The sequence below is a fragment of the Furipterus horrens genome, unplaced genomic scaffold (assembly GCF_987537825.1).
Source record: "Furipterus horrens unplaced genomic scaffold, mFurHor1.1.pri manual_scaffold_11, whole genome shotgun sequence".
In the NCBI taxonomy this organism is placed as follows: Eukaryota; Metazoa; Chordata; class Mammalia; order Chiroptera; family Furipteridae; genus Furipterus; species Furipterus horrens.
Genome location: NW_028327181.1, coordinates 84,003,067 through 84,019,026, shown reverse-complemented (window position 1 = coordinate 84,019,026; position 15,960 = coordinate 84,003,067). Strand labels below are relative to the sequence as shown.

The 15,960-nt window shown below is 41.6% G+C and overlaps 1 pseudogene; it reads right to left on the bottom strand.

The window, feature by feature from the left end:
• Nucleotides 1-556: 556 nt before the first annotated feature.
• Nucleotides 557-13,874, bottom strand: LOC149998663 (keratin, type I cytoskeletal 18-like; annotated as a pseudogene).
• Between the last annotated feature and the right edge of the window lie 2,086 nt (nt 13,875-15,960).

Sequence of the window (15,960 nt, the reverse complement as noted above, 5' to 3'; positions counted from 1 at the left end):
AAATGGCAGTCCATAGAAATTCCCTGTTAAAATACAGAAAATGTATAACTATACATTTTCTCTGTAATTTAGAATGTACTTCTTGATGGTTTTAAAAAATTGTCTGTATTTCAAAAGGAGAGAAACACCATTTTGACATAGGAGACCTGTGTTGGGAATGCATACCCAGCCCACAATCCTTTCTGTGAAAGCTGCGTCTTTGACAAAAGAGCAAGCCTACACAGCCATTTTTTTCAAGTAATACTCCAGCCATAGCTTTTTGGGCAATTGGAGAACTTTTGACCTAAGCTGAACAAGCCAGAATCTTTCCCCTGAAAAACCTCAGTTAGTAGGCGCTGAGTCTATAGGTAGTGACGAGTTCTAGAACTGGAGGGTCAGCTAGACTTGGCATCAGGCTTTCCAAAGTTTCACAAAAGCCAAAGTTATGAGGGAGCAGAAGCTATAAGTAAGCAAAGAAGCCTTTTTGGAAAAAAAGAAGAGAAAAATGGAATATTTATGCCAAAAAGCGCAGAAGCAAGATATCATGAGAAGAATGCAGGATAGGGGAACAGAGTTTTCAGTTCCTACGAGGTCTGGCTGAATTTGTTTCTTGCTTCTTTTCCTTCATAGATCTCTGAATTGTTTTTATTGGCCTCCTGGCCCCCAAGGGGCTTCCCGTTTCTGTGCCATAACACCTCGGAACTTTGGTGTCACTGACTTCAGATACCACTTTGTCGTCCACAGTCCTGCGGATGGTGGTCTTTTGGACGGACTGCAGGAGTTGCTGGTGTCCAAGGTGTCACCAAGATCCAAGTCCTTCCCTTCTTCCAGCAGGCAGCCGTAAGTAGCGACCTCAGCCTCTAGTTTGACATTGATGTTCAGCAGGGCCTCACACTATTGGGCCTGGTGCTGCCCCTCTGCCCAGGTCTGGGCCAGCTCGGCCTCCAGGTGCAGCAGGATCCCGTTGAGCTGCTCCGTCTGCCTGGCACAGCATGTTTCCACCTCCCTCAGGCTGTGCTCCAAACTGGCCTGTGGATTTCCCGTGGTGTCCAAGTCAATTTCCAAGGACTGAACCCCACATCTCCTTTCCGTGTCAGCTCAGCAGTCTGCAAGGTGACCCCTGTGGCACTCTCCTCAATCTGCTGGGGCCAGTACTTGTCTAGATTCTCTGGGTTCTTCAGAGCCAGCTCATCTCAATGGAGCCTGGATGCTCTGAGGTCCTGAGGTTTGGGAGCATCCAGCTCCACAGGAAGCCCAGAGTTGGCGATCTGACTTTGTAGACCCTTTACCTCCTCCTCGTGGTTCTTCTTCATGAAGAGCAGCTCCTCCTTGAGAGCCTCAATCTCTGTGTCCAGCTGCAGCCAAGTGATGTTGGTGTCATCAGCGACCTTTCCAAGCCCATTGATGTCACTCTCCACAGATAGGCGCATGGGCAGCTCCTTCTCACACTTGAGCTAAAGTCATCAGCAGCAATTTGGGACATTGTCCATCTGCAGAACGAAGTGGGCATTGTCCACAGAACTTGCAGGGATCTGAGCCCTGAGGTCCTCGATGGTCTTGACGTAATCCCCCTCCCTCCGTCTCTGACCTGGGTCCCTTCTTCTCCAGGTGTTCCTGAATATTGTTCTTCAGTCTCTGACTAGCAGCCTCCAGGCTCCTCACTCTCTCCAGGCAGGAAGCCAGGCTGTCACTCAGGCATCGCCTAGTCTCCTCTCTCTGGATGCCCATTATGCCCACCAGAGCCTGTCCATACCCACGGCCAAGCCCCCAGACCACCAGTCACCCTCACGCTGGTGGAGTGGGATACCAAACCCCCAGCGCCTGCACTGATGCTGGCCAGCCAGCCCCGTGGCTGGGCGACTGCGTGGAGCCCAGGGGCTGGTAGCTGCTACAGAAGGGGGTGTGGGTGCTGAGGCTCATACTGTTCGGGGAGGAAGGCGAGAGGCCAAGAGCCAGGTTCCAGCCGCCCTTACTTTTTTCAATCACTAAAGTAATTGACTAACATTAACATATGATCTAGCACATATTACAGAACCTCTATGTGCGTTGGTTTTCTCTTTTACCTCATGCGGTTGCTGTGAAGACTCAGTGGGTAACTCATATGTAAAGCTTTTCGTAGTACAGATGCCTGCTATTTGATAAGAGCTGAACAATTGTTAGTTGCCATTACTGTTGCAGGGCTGTTATATTAACCTTGTGTTTGCTGTAATCTAAGGAACTATCAACTAGGAAAGACTGGGTGGCAGTACTTGTTCGTATGTGATCGACATTTAAGGTCTGGTCCTCAGCTTTGCTGAACTAAACTGTGTGAGTCAGGAAGTTCTGCTGAAGGTACTGGCTCCACTGACTCAACTCTGGTATCAGAGAACCAAGCTGACTACTCTCTCCATTCAACATAGTCTCTTTAGAAACAGAGTAGAAGACTTTTTTCTAAGTAATGACCTCAAGTCAGGCCTGCTCCCCGAGGTATTCGCAGGTCAGCTAGATTGGATTTGGGGTGTGCTCAACTCTCCTTCAGTCTTCCTTTAACAGCAGAGTTCTTAGAGCTGTCTTTCCTGCTGATGGACAATCTCATTCATTGAAAGAACTTTTGAAACTTTTCTAATTTTATTTCTCAGAGGGAAACCTTAACTTGCGCTTTAAGGGTACATTGCAATCACCCCCAATATGAAATATCATGTCAACCATTTAAACATAACTTTATTCTATTTAAAATTATTATATGCTTTTGGCCCTAATAAAATGAACTGATATTCCTCAAGATGAGTTGAGTCTAAAATTGTCTTCCTCCCGTCTTCTTGGAATCCTTGCTATTTAGATATCTCCAGAGGGGCAACTGCTTCAAAGTTTGACTTGTCTATATGAGAGACAGAGCTTGGCACTTAAGTATGCTTTCACAGCTATAACTCTGCAGAACAGATGTTTGTGTGTTTCATGGGCATCATAAATATTAAGAATGATGTTATATGGTTTGGAAAGCACTTCCCATTAATTGTTAATGTTCACTATGTGGATAAGAGAGGGTGATTCCTTGGGGGAAAATCAAGATACATTTTTATATTACTGTATTTCAATTTCAGGGCTGAGGCTGGGGAGAATTAGTCTCTGATTTCTTGACTATCATATGAAAATTCTAATTAATATAATGCTTGAGCGTCCCTTGTTCCTTATAGCTCCATAGTGAGATATGTGATGTGTAACTGTAACAAATATGGTAGAAGGAGAGGGCAGAGGTGCATTCAAAGGCCAGTTCCATCTCTGGCTCAGTGATCACGGACTTCCTTAACCTTTATGAATTTAATTATTTAACTTATAAAATAGAGGCTAATAATACCTATGACATAGGACTGTTATACTTTAATAATAAATATGTGTAAAGATCTTAAGTCAGTACCTGTTATTTCTGTTTTGTACCAAATTAGAGTTGGTGAGTGCTTGGTGTGAACTGTACATAAAAAAACAGCCAATGTGTGACTAAATTCTTTGAAATTTTAACAACTTCAGATTGTTGGGGTTTCTGCCCATCATGTAGAAAGCTCTGCCCAGTGAGATTTCAGATTCTTCATCGATGTCGCACGTGAAGGCCTAGCACTGAGTTGACCCTTCCTAGCTGCCCGGGGCATTTGTTCATTCATTCATTGAAGGCCCACAGGGCTTTATGAAGACAGTCTGGTCTCTGACCTAAGCAAGCTCATAGCTTAGTAGAAGACAAAGATGCAAAAACAATTACAATATTATCTCTAGTACAGGGCTGTGGAAGACCAAAGGGAGCACCCAGTTCTGTCTGTCTAAGGGGCACAGCTGTATAAGGAATGATAAATCCAGGTACCTGTCCCGGCCACCAATACAAAACCAGAAATGTGCTAGTTAACTAAGGTTTCTATACAAAACCCCTTACTTCCTGGTGAAGATCATTTCATTCTGCTTCTACCAAAGAAGACAAAGCTTTCACACGGAAATTTTAAAAAACAAAAAAATCAAAAACCTCCTCTCTAGAGCTGACCTACGTCTGTTGATCGGTTTTGCCATGAGCAGCTGCAGATGAAGTCAACTGAAATTCTGAAATCAAATCATGCATAGAGCCAAGCTGTTTTTTCTGGAATGAATTTCAAACTGTTGAACAAAGCCTAAATTTTATATTCTTTGGTATGTCTCCCAAGTAGTGTGATTCAGTAAATTGCAGAAAGAAAATAGAAATGAGAACAAGAATTACAGAAAATGAGATTTTTTTTCCCAGAGCACTGACTCTAACTTCAGCCAGTGTCAGTGGTTGAATCCTTTTTAAAAATATAATAATAAAAACATTGGTTTCTCCCTAACCCCACATCTGGGATACTTTCATGTCTCAGTCTTTCCCTGGAAGAGGAATGGGATGGAAAAGGCATCAGGGAAGGGGAGACTTGTAGCTACCTCCAGGAATGAAGTTTGTCTCGGAGGAGAAAAAAGGAGAAAAAGTAATGCTCCCTCTTCTCCCAGATTCATCATACCAAAGTCTGTGATTTCTTGCATATGATTTTTGTAATCTCTGGAATGGCCTCTCCTATATCTGTCCATTTCACCACCCTGCTGGTGAGGCATAACCATTTGGTTTGTAAGCATTTCTTAGAAACTTTCCCAAATTGGCAAATCAACTGAGATAACTGCCAAGATATTTCTTGACACAATTGATATAAGGTTATTAGTTACGATTCCTATGAGGTATTGGATGTTGATTAGGCTCAGGCATGTGTGGCTTTAGAATATCTGCATCCAGGGGACCAATGTAAGTGAAGAAGAGATAGAGCCACTGGCCCAGGAGTTTACTTATTCACTCTCTTAGGTACCAGGAAGTAGAATCCAGGACTCTCTTCCCTTTAATCCTGAATGGGGAAAGTGACTTCAAGTTAATAGTGGCTCTAAGCCCTTTGCTCCATGGAAAGAAGACAAGGACAGTTGAGCAGGGCTTATGGTCTGAGTGAGGTTCCCCAGCACCAGGCTCTGTCTTCTACAAGCTCAGCTAAAAAGTGATGGAAAAAGCAAAGTCTAAAATTTAACTGAATTATCTGGCTCCAAAATGAGAGCTGAATGGGGCAGCTTTCTCTAAGACGTAAGTGCTTGCAGAAACTATTGTTCCTTTGCTGAGCCCTTCCCAATCCTCCATCAGAGCCAGAAGGCAGGCACCATATCTGAGACTCCATCAACCCGGCTCACACTGTTCACCCTGCCCTGGTGATTCTGTGATTCTGCCCCACTCAACTTGTGGGCCCACCCAAGCCCTTTCAGTGGCTTTTCCACACAAATGGCCTCTCTTGGCCCCTGCTTTTCAGTTTCCTAACATCTCTCAAACAAATAGCATCTGGCCTCTGTATACCCCGTAGCTCTTGCTAAGTGTCTCCAGGCCTGGCACTAGTGGCAGCCAGCCTCGGTTCGCAGCTTGGCCTCTCTAAGCTACTCCAAGTCCAGCACAAATAGCAGCCATCTACAGACTGCTCTGTAGCTCAGGCTGGGGGGCTCCAGGCAGGACACAGGTGGTGACTGACTTTGGCCTGTGCCTTCTGGAAGGCCCCAGAGCCAGTACACCCCACTAGGTTACACCCAACCACCTGAAGAAGTGATATGTTCAAGGGGCCGACTTGGTAGGCACCAAAATCCCACTGAAGTGAGTCTTGTTCCATGGGGTCAACCCCTGCACAGCAGCTCCCCCACTGTAGTCCACTGTAGTCACAGCTGGTCTTCACAGCTGAATGGCCTGGGGGGGGGGGGCACCCCTCCCAGTGACATGCCAACAGCAATTAAAGTTCAACTACAACAGGAGGGTTCACACAGTCCACACAGCGCAGGTGGCTGGAGAGGCGGTGCCACTGGGCCCTATGGGACACCTACTACATGCGGCCATTTATCAAGACTGGGAGATGTTGTAGCTACCTGGGACCTAAAACATAGGGAGGCAGCCAAAATGAGCCGACAAGAAAGAAGAGGAAAAATCTCCAGAAACAAAACTATATGAAATAGAGGCAAGCAAACTACCAGATACAGAGTTCAAAAGAATGGTTATAAGAATGCTCAAGGAACTGAGTGAGAACTTTAGCAGCATAAAAAAGGGCATGGAAACCATAAAAAAGAACCAGTCAGAAATGAAGAATACACTAACTGAAATGAAGAATACATCACAGGGAATCAACAGTGGAGTTCATGAAGCAGGGGATCAAAACAGAGATTTGAAAGATAAGGAAGCTGAAAACACCCAAGCAGAAAAGAAAAAAGAATTTAAAAAACTGAGGATCGTGTAAGGAACTCCTGGGACAACTTCAAGTGTAACAACATTTGCATCATGGGGATGCTGGAGAGAAAAAGAGAGCAAGAAATTGAAAACCTATTGAAAAAATAATGGTGGAAAACTTCTCCCTAACTTGGTGAAGGAAATAGACATACAAGTCCGGGAAGTACGGAGACTCTCAAACAAGATGAACCCAAAGAGGCCCACACCAAGACACATCAAGGTTAAAAAGTCAAAAGTTAAAGACAAAGAGAAAATCTTAAAAGCAGCAAGAGGAAAGCACTTAATTACTGGCAAGTGAGTTCCCATAGGACTGTCAGATCATTTCTCAAAAGAAATTTTGCAGGCCAAAGGGACTGGAACAACATTTCCAAAGTGATGAAAAGTAAGGACCTACAACCAAGATTACTCTACCCAGCAAAGCTGTCATGTGGACTCAAAGAGCAAATAGTTTCCCAAACAAGAAAAAGCTAAAGGAGTTCATCATCACCAAACCAGTATTACAAGAAATATTAAAGGGTCTTAGAGAAGAAGGAAGAGGAGGAGGAGGAGAAAGAGATCAAAATATGAATAATAAAATAGCATGTTAGTGAAAATATAAAACAATACAGCTGTCATGGAAAATGGTATGGAGGTTTCTAAAAAAATGAAAAATAGAATTACCTTATGATCTAGCAATTCCACTCCTGGGTATATAACCAAAAGAATTCAAAGCAGGGCCTCAAAGACATATCTGTATACCCATGTTTATAGCAGTATTATTCACAATAGCTAATATGTAAAGCAATCCAAGTGTCCATCAATGGATGAATTGATAAGCAAAATATGCCATATTCATACAATAGTATATTATTTAGCCTTAAAAAGGAAGAAAATTCTGATATATGCCATAACATGGATGAATCTTGAGAACATTATACTAAGTGAAATATGCCAGTCACAAAAAGACAAGCTTTGTATGATTCTGCTTATTTGAGGTACTTAGAGTAATCAAATCACAGAGACAGAAAATAGTATAGTGGTTGTCAGCAGTTTAGGGGGGGAGGGAATGGGGAATTATTATTTAAGTGGTTTAGAGTTGCAGTTTTGCATGAAAAGAACTCTGGAGACAGATGGTGGTGATGGTTGGACAACCATATCAATGCATTTTGTGCCTCTGCAATACATATGTATTTTACCATTATAAAAAATTGGAAAAATAGTAGAAATCAACATTTTGTGTTCATGACATGTAACATACATAATATCCAGGTGGTGTAAAGTTGCACTGTTACTTTGGATTTATGTAATTGATGAGGATTAGTATCTTGTGAGTGAGGGGGTACCTAATGAATATTTGTCAAGAAGTGTTTCAGTTCTCATGGAATATTCTCCAGGAGAGATGAACAGAGAGATGTCATGAAAATCTGCACGTCCCACTTCTAAAATTAAGCAAAGACATTTGAGAAAACATAAAATATCTATTTGGATTTTTGAAAACAACATATAAATTGTATCTTTTCTCAATTTAACAGTTGCTTTCCTTTTTTGAACATTTTGGATTGCACCTACATGATAGAAATTTAAAATTTAGAAAAACTGGTTTTCATATTTTATATAGCCATTTTTCATTTTTCTTAAAATGAAGGCACACCTGTCCTTTGAAACACACTATCCCCAACAGGTAAAGTACTCCTTATTGATCCTATAATTTACTGTGGAGTTGGACTTTGTATTAGATAGATCAATGTAATAAATACCAGGATTTTTGGAAAAATAGCTTATATAATAATTTCTTTTTTACATATGCTCTATAGATTCTTAATGAAGTTTTTCAGCTTAAAACTGCTTTTAAAAAGCAGACACAGGCATGTATGGAATAAAAGCCAAATTTATCATTTATTCTACAGTATGTTCCATAAGCAAAACTAATAGAGAAATTTTGACACAGTTTCTTCTCAAAGCATTTGGAAGTTCATACAAATTTATGCATAAAAACATATGAAAGGGTGCCTATTAATATACTAGTAGTAATTTTCTCTGGGTGGTAGTGAAATTATAGGCAATATTTTATCTTCTTTTTCCCTGCCCATACTTTCTGATTTTTCTCAAGTAAACGTATTAAAATGTAGAAATAACTCTTGGGAAAAGTAAGCTGCTACATGAAAAACGATCTTTGGGATATTAAACTTGACATTTGAAAGTCTGAGTTTTCACTTAGCATATTTTATCACCACTAATTGATTGGAACGACAGCTCACCTTACCATCTGTTTAATGGGAATGAAAGAAATACTTCCTTCACACAGTTTTTATCAGAACAGTAGAGAGCATATCTAAAACACCTCGAATAGTGCCTGGCACACTGTATGTGCCTAATAAACTAAAGTTATTGTTATTGTTAGTATATGCTAAGATTGTAAAAATAAACTCCCTAGGCACCTTTTAAGCCTTATTTAACAATGTTCTCAAATCAACAGGAAATAAACACTTGGATCTTTGAGAAAAGCGATCAGAGAATTAAGCTGCTTATTTTCTTCTTTGTTTTCAAATTTTCAATTAATGAAATATTTCAAACACAAAATAAGAGAAGCCCATCCTCTTTCTTACTCTTTTTAAAAATGAAATATTACAGATATAACTAAAGTCCTAAACTCTCAATTCTCCTTTTCTCTCTCCCCACAGATAATCACTACCCTAAAGCTGACTTGAATTACTTTCAGGAACACTTTTGTGCTTTTCTGCTTAATCCATACTATCCATACTCACATCTATATTTTATGTTCATAAATAATACATACAATTGTTTATGTGTGGGGAAACATGAAGTCTAATCAGAAATTCCTTCCACTTGGGATGCTTTTCTCCCCAATTTCTCCATCTTAAATAATAAGTCTACATATATTTTTTAATAAAACTTTGCTTTATGAATATGAAGTCAATCCCATTATAAGCACTGCTTTTCATATTAATGCATGTTTAGTTTTAAACCAAATAAAATTATAGAAAGATAAGCCAAACCTTCCTGAAGGTTCCATGTAGGATAGTTTGTAATCCACATTCTAATTATTACTTTTAAAACAAGAACTTAGAAAAGTAATTACATCTTAATAAGTTTGTTCATTTATTAAATTGGGTTTTACTCTCAAATATTTATGTTCTTATGTAAATGGAACAGATATAATTAAGCAAGTCAACAAGGAAAAGCACTTACACACAGAAATATTTTTTATTTAAATTTAAAGTGTTAAATCATTGTGGGAAAAGAATTATTAATTCTCCAAATTGTTAATGCCAACCTTATACCCTCAAATATTGTTTTTTCACCTGAAAAATATAGTTATGGAGAGATGGTACCGCAAACTACTAAATATTATAAACACATATATAGATAGAGGATTACTAACAAATTGATGTCAACTTGCATGGTGAACTCATGCTATTTCCTACTGCTCCCCTCTCCTCTTCCTAATAATCACAAACCACCCACTTTAAGAGCCATTCTAGGATGGCTGTCAAGCCAGTGGATTGAGCGTTGGCCTGCGAGCCAAGTGTCATTGGTTCGATTCCCAGTCAGGGCACATGCCGGGGTTGCAGGCCAGGTCCCCAGTTGGGGGCGCATGACAGGCAACCACACATTGATGTTTCTCTCCCTCTCTTTCTCCTTTCCCCTCTCTCTAAAAACAAATAAATAAAATTAAAAAAAAAAAAAAGAAATGGACAAAGGATTTGGACAGACATTTCTCCAAAGGTATATAAGTGACCAAGAGCAAATAAAATGATGCTCAACATTATGTAGGCATACTCATAGTGTGGAGATGTTCAACGTTCATCATTAGGGAAATGCAAAACAAAACCACAATAAGCTACCAGTTCACAACCATGAAGATGTGCTAAGAAAATAGATAATGACAAGTGTTGATGAGGATGTGAAGAAACTGAAACCCTTCTATGCTACTGGTGGGAATGTAAATGGTGTGTCCACTTTAAAACAGGCTGGCAGTTTGTCAAAAGATTAGACATAGCACCAGTGTATGACCCAGCAGTTCTGCCCAAGGGAGATGTATGTTTATAACAGCATTATTTATAATAGCAAAAAGTGGAAGCAACTGCAATGACCATTAACTAATGAATGAATAAATAAAACATGCATACCCATACAATGGAGTATTATTCAACAATTAAAAAGAATGAAGAATTGATACATGTTACAACATGGATGAATCTTTAAAAACTATTGAATTGTACACTTTCAGTGGGTGGATTGTATAATATGTGAACTACATCTCAATGAAGCTGTAGATAGATGATAGATAATGACAGATAGAAGATGATAGATAGATAAATTCCAGGAATTTAGTAAATTCCCAATGTTTAGGAAACTTAGGAAAATTAGATCTCAGCCCCCTGTTTACAACATAAGAAATAAAATGAATAATGATAGTTTGTGCATGTGAGTAGGAAAAACTCACTCTCCCTGGTGAGTGCTTCTCCTTTACTACTCACACAGAACATGTCGCTCCTGACACTTCTGGTCACCAAATGTGTGGGTGTTTTCTCTCCAAAAGCAATCTTCTACGATATCAGTTGGGTGTCTCATAATTCAACTCACTTCTGATACTGTCTGCCTGGAGTTAGCAGCAGATCTCACAGGTTAAGTGCTCAGTCCCACAAGATTGTCTCCCATGTTTCCATTCCAGATGCCAATCACAAGTCCCAGGCTGCCACCTGTACTTCTGACAGTCCAGTTACAAATACGAGTTCCCATGATCCCCTTCCTGGGTTCAGTAATTTGCTAGAATGGCTCACAGAACTCAGAGAACCCCTTATGTTTACCTGTTTATTATACAGTAAGAGATATAAGAGAAGGAAAACTCTGACTCCAAAAAACCTCCGCTGCCTTGCGGCATACCTCTTCAGGGGAAAGGCTAAGGGAGTAAACCCCGACAGAAAATCCGGAGCCGGAGTCCCTAAGGCGGTTTGACGTTGTAGTCAACACCGGCAACTCCTGCGGCGCACCTGAAACCAAGCTGTATTGACTCCATCTTTCCCTTGGACCCTTCAGCTGCGAAGAGAGGGGGGGTCTGCTGCTTGGGCAACAGCAAACCCTCCATATCACCCTGCCTAGGCTCTGTAGCTTCAGCTTCACTGGAGAGGACACTCCAGCGTCATCACAAGATGTCGATTCAACACGGAAGGAGACAGATACCGTGTCACTCCCAAGTTGGACTGCACAGCCATTCTCGGCGGTGCAGATAGACTCTTAAGAAGCTACACCATTGTCTCTCGAGACGGACGGCTGCCGACGAAGAGATATAACAAAGGATACAGATTAATACCCAGATGAAGAGCTACATAATAAGAAGTCTAGGAGGGTCCTGAGCACAGAAGACTCTGTCCCTGTGGAATTGGGGTACAGCACTCTCCTGGTATGTGAATGTGTTCACCAACCTGGAAGCTCTCCAAATCCCATACTACTGTCATTTTTACAGAGACTTTATCACGTAGGCATGATCAATTAATAAATTCATAGCCAGCTTCTCTCCCTCTCTGGAGAATGGGAGCTGGAGCTAAAAATTCCAAGCTTCTAATGATGGCTACCTCCTATCCAGGAGCCGCCCTAGAGCCTGCCCAGCCACCTCATCAGAACGAGACACTGCTACAACCCAGGAACCTCCAAGGAGTTGGTCTCAGGTCAAAGACCAAATATCAGAACAAATGATGCTCCCGATGCTCTTATCACTTAGGAAATTACAAGGGTTTAGGAGCTCTGTGCCAGGAACTGTGGTCAAAGACTATATATTAGAACAAAAGATTCTCCTAGCACCTCTATTTTAAAAGGGTTTTAGGAACTCTGTGTCAGGAACAGGGGGCAAGGACCAGTACAAGTATTTCTTAATATTTCACGGGATGATACCCAACTCTGGCTCTTCCCTAACTAAGAACTTCTCTCTGCTTTCCAGGACAGAAGTCTTATCATGAGTTTGTCTTTTCTGGAAAATACAGAAGTAATTTCTTTGTTTCATCTCCTGGTGTCTGTCTGTCTCCCTGTCTCCTTCCATTCGCGTACAAGCGTACCTTGTTTTATTGTACTTTGCTTTATTGTGCTTCCCGTTGCGTTTTTACAGATTGAAGGAAGACCCTCCATGAGCAAAAAAGATTACAACTCACTTTATTGTAATACCCACTTTACTGCTGTCATCTGGACGCGAACCTGCAGCAACCCCGCGGCATGCCTGCATATAGGGACCCTTTCACTTTACGGTTTATTTAGGAAACCAGGGCCCTAAGAGGATGGATCCAAACAGTGAATTTGTTAAGCCCACATCCTCAAAGCCATCATATTTAGTAGGCAGGATTTACCCAAATATAAGGTAAAGTCTTGACTCAAGGCTCAAACCACACTGCAGATAATTTAGATACAATAATATTGTGTTCAAAAGAATTTAAACTATAATGTGTGAACTCAACTTTTTAAAAATGTAGACTCTGAGCTCCAGAGGGCAGAGTCCATGTCTTATTCAGGTTTGCCTTACAACCACTTCTGACACATAGCAGATGTTCTACAAACATCTGAATGAAGGAATGAATGATTAAGTAAATAAAATTATTTTTAGTGGGGTTATGTTCCTGGCTCTGGTTCAGATATGTCCAGTTTTACTAGTCCAGTAAAATCTTTTTGAATGATGTCCAGCATCTTTATTGTTATCATATTTATCTAATTCTAATATGTATTTTTACATGATGCATCTCTTATGGTTAATTTATTTGGATAATTCAGTAATTTTTTCCTCAAAAAAAAAAATAAACCATTGTGAAATCAATGGTGCATCTTTAATCACTGACATTTCAGAGTTGAGGAAATCAACTTGCCAATAGTAACTTGCTATCAGCACTTCGTGTCATCGGAAACTTTGAAAGGTGTACATGTAAGTCACTTTAAATTGTTAAACAAGTCACAGAAAAGACAGAACAATCTAACAGGGATAAACATAAAATCCTAAATCTGGGTCCAAAAATTCAGCTGCATAGGTTCAAGATGAGGAATACGTGGCTCAGCAATATTACAAGGGCAACAGATTGAGGAGTTTCATTTAACCGCAGATTTGATAAAAATCAATCACGTCACATAAGTAGGCGAAAAGCAATCCGTATGAAGAGTTTCCAGCTTGAGTTAGGGCCCTGTGCTCCCCATTTCTTTCCCCCCTGTAGCAACGCCCTGGGCTACTTCTGCTCATACACCCGAGAGGTAAAGCCATGCCCACACGCGAGCGCTCAGGACGAAAAGCACACTGAAACCCTTACCGTACCAACACCAGCCAGAGGAATTCGAGTTGCTTGTCCTTCCCGTGACTGAAGGGGTAGGCTGCCTCCACACAGGGGGGCACCTTGTGGAAGATCATCTCAGGATTGATTAAAACTGATGAGTGAAAGTTAGCAGAGATACTAACTCAGCGTAAGTTAAACCGCACTGCTCCCCCAAAATGGATCGAGCTGCCTCTCAAGCTAGCTACTCATCTCTGGAGGTGCTTACACTAAAATTAGGTGGCACCTTGTGAGAAATAGAAGCCAGCCTCCTCGACGGCCCCCAAGTCCATCCCTGCTGGCGTTCGTGTCTTTGTGTCGTCCTCTCCTGGACTGAGGGCTGGACCGAACGACATCCATGGACTAGAATTGGGCAGCAGGCTGGGGTACGACTTAGGGACAAGGTCATAAGAAGCAGCGTGTGGCACCGTTCCTTTTCCTTGCGTCACTTGCTCTGGGGGAAGTCAGCTGTCATGAATCGAGCAGCCCTGTGGAGAAGCCCACATGATGGACTGAAGGGTTCTTGTCAACAGCCACGTGGCTGAACTTGAAGCAAGTTATCTAGACTCAGTCAAACCTTAAGCCGACTGCATCCCCAGCCGACAGTTTGACTGCACCATCATGAGAGATCCTGAGTCAGGACCCCCCAGTTACGCCTCTCCAGGGCTCCTGACCCTCTGAGACTGTGTGAGACAATAATTGTTTTACGTTGCTGGATTTGGGGGTAATTTGCTATGCAGCCATAGACAACAAACACAGATGTCACGGATGGCTCAGGTCTCTTGTTGAACTATTTTGTCGTTTATGGTGCCTTTGGCTTTGGGAACCTATGATCAGGTATGAGATCATGTATTTGCCCACAAGATTATTCCCTTATGGGGACTTAATGCTAAACAGATGAAGAGAAAGTGCCACTGACACGCAATATTTGGGGGCTGCAGAAATAGCGTCATTAGGTAGAACCTTACCTTAGTTGTGGTAACAAGTCATACCTCTCTAGAGGTGGTGTCAGCTGGACGGTGTGACAGGAAAGGCTCCGGTCTCAGAAGGCTCCGAGATTCTACAAGTGAGAAGCGGCATTGACTAGAAAACTTGGGCACATAAAAACCATTCAAAGAGGAGGAGGGAAAAAAAAAAAAAAAACCATTCAAAGAATCCTGGGCATCAGTCCAGTTCCCTGCTCACTTCTTCTATGCTTCTTGTTCTATCTGAATCCATTTTTGGTTACCTGTTCCTGAGGTTTTTTTCTCTCCCAGGCATTATTTCAACATAATTCTTTCAACAATCTATTGTGGTAGTTTTTAAAAGATGTATATTTTCTTTATTTCCTTTTAGAGAGAGGGAAAGGGAGGGATAAAGAGAGGGAGAGAAACATCAATGTGTGATTGCCTCTCGTGCACCCCCAACTGGGGACCTGGCCCACAACCCAGGCATGTGCCCTGACTGGGAATCGAACCAGCGACCCTTTGGTTTGAAGATGGGTGCTCAATCTACTGAGCCACACCAGCCAGGGTTATTGTGGTGGGTTTTATTATTAGCACCTTTTAACGGAGGACTAATGATCCTGACTTTGTCCTTCTTTATCCACCCCAATTCTCCTCCCATTTCAGACTAGCAGGTCTCTATTCTTAGAACCCTTCTTATAGGCAGACTCATAGTCCAAATCAACTCTACTATTTCTTTTTTTTTTTAATTAATTAATTAATTTTATTTTTAGAGAGAGGGAAAAGGAGAAAGAGAGGGAATGAAACATCACCGTGTGGTTGCCTCTCACTCGTGTCCCCAACTGGGGACCTGACGTGCAACCTAGTCATGTGCCCTGACTGAAAATCGAACCAGCAACACTTGGCTCACAGGCCGATGCTCAATCCACTGAGCCACAGCAGCCAGGGCTCTATTTCTTAACTCTTGGTCCCACCATTGCTCCTCCACCTGCCTGGGCCTGACTGGCTCATCTAGGTTTGCTTCAGTGTAAGCTTTGCTCCGCCTAGCACCTGTGCTACCCACTTCTGACTTGCCAGATCTTAAGGGTCATCATCCACTTGTGACCATCTTCTAGGCCAAGGAAGCTTCCCATTCAGCCAGTACCACTGCCCATCCTCTCCCTCCTTGCTACCCTGGTCAATTAGTCCTAGCATATGGCCTCTGACAGGCACAAAGATATTAATAAATTCTGAAGCATTTTTTTGGCAGGTTTCAGAGCCATGTCTTATTTTGCATACTTTCAGGTGGGGTACCCATCAAGGCTCATTGTTTCGTGGAAACCTAGATTTTCGTGATTTGTACTCTACATCTTGTCGTATACATTTGATTTTTCTTTTATTTATCACTTTATATTATTATCCAAGGTCTCCTCTCTGACAGGGAAACATTGAAACAATCTTTAGAGATTCATTTTAACCATTCACTTATAAAATTCTACAGATGGTCTTTGATATATGG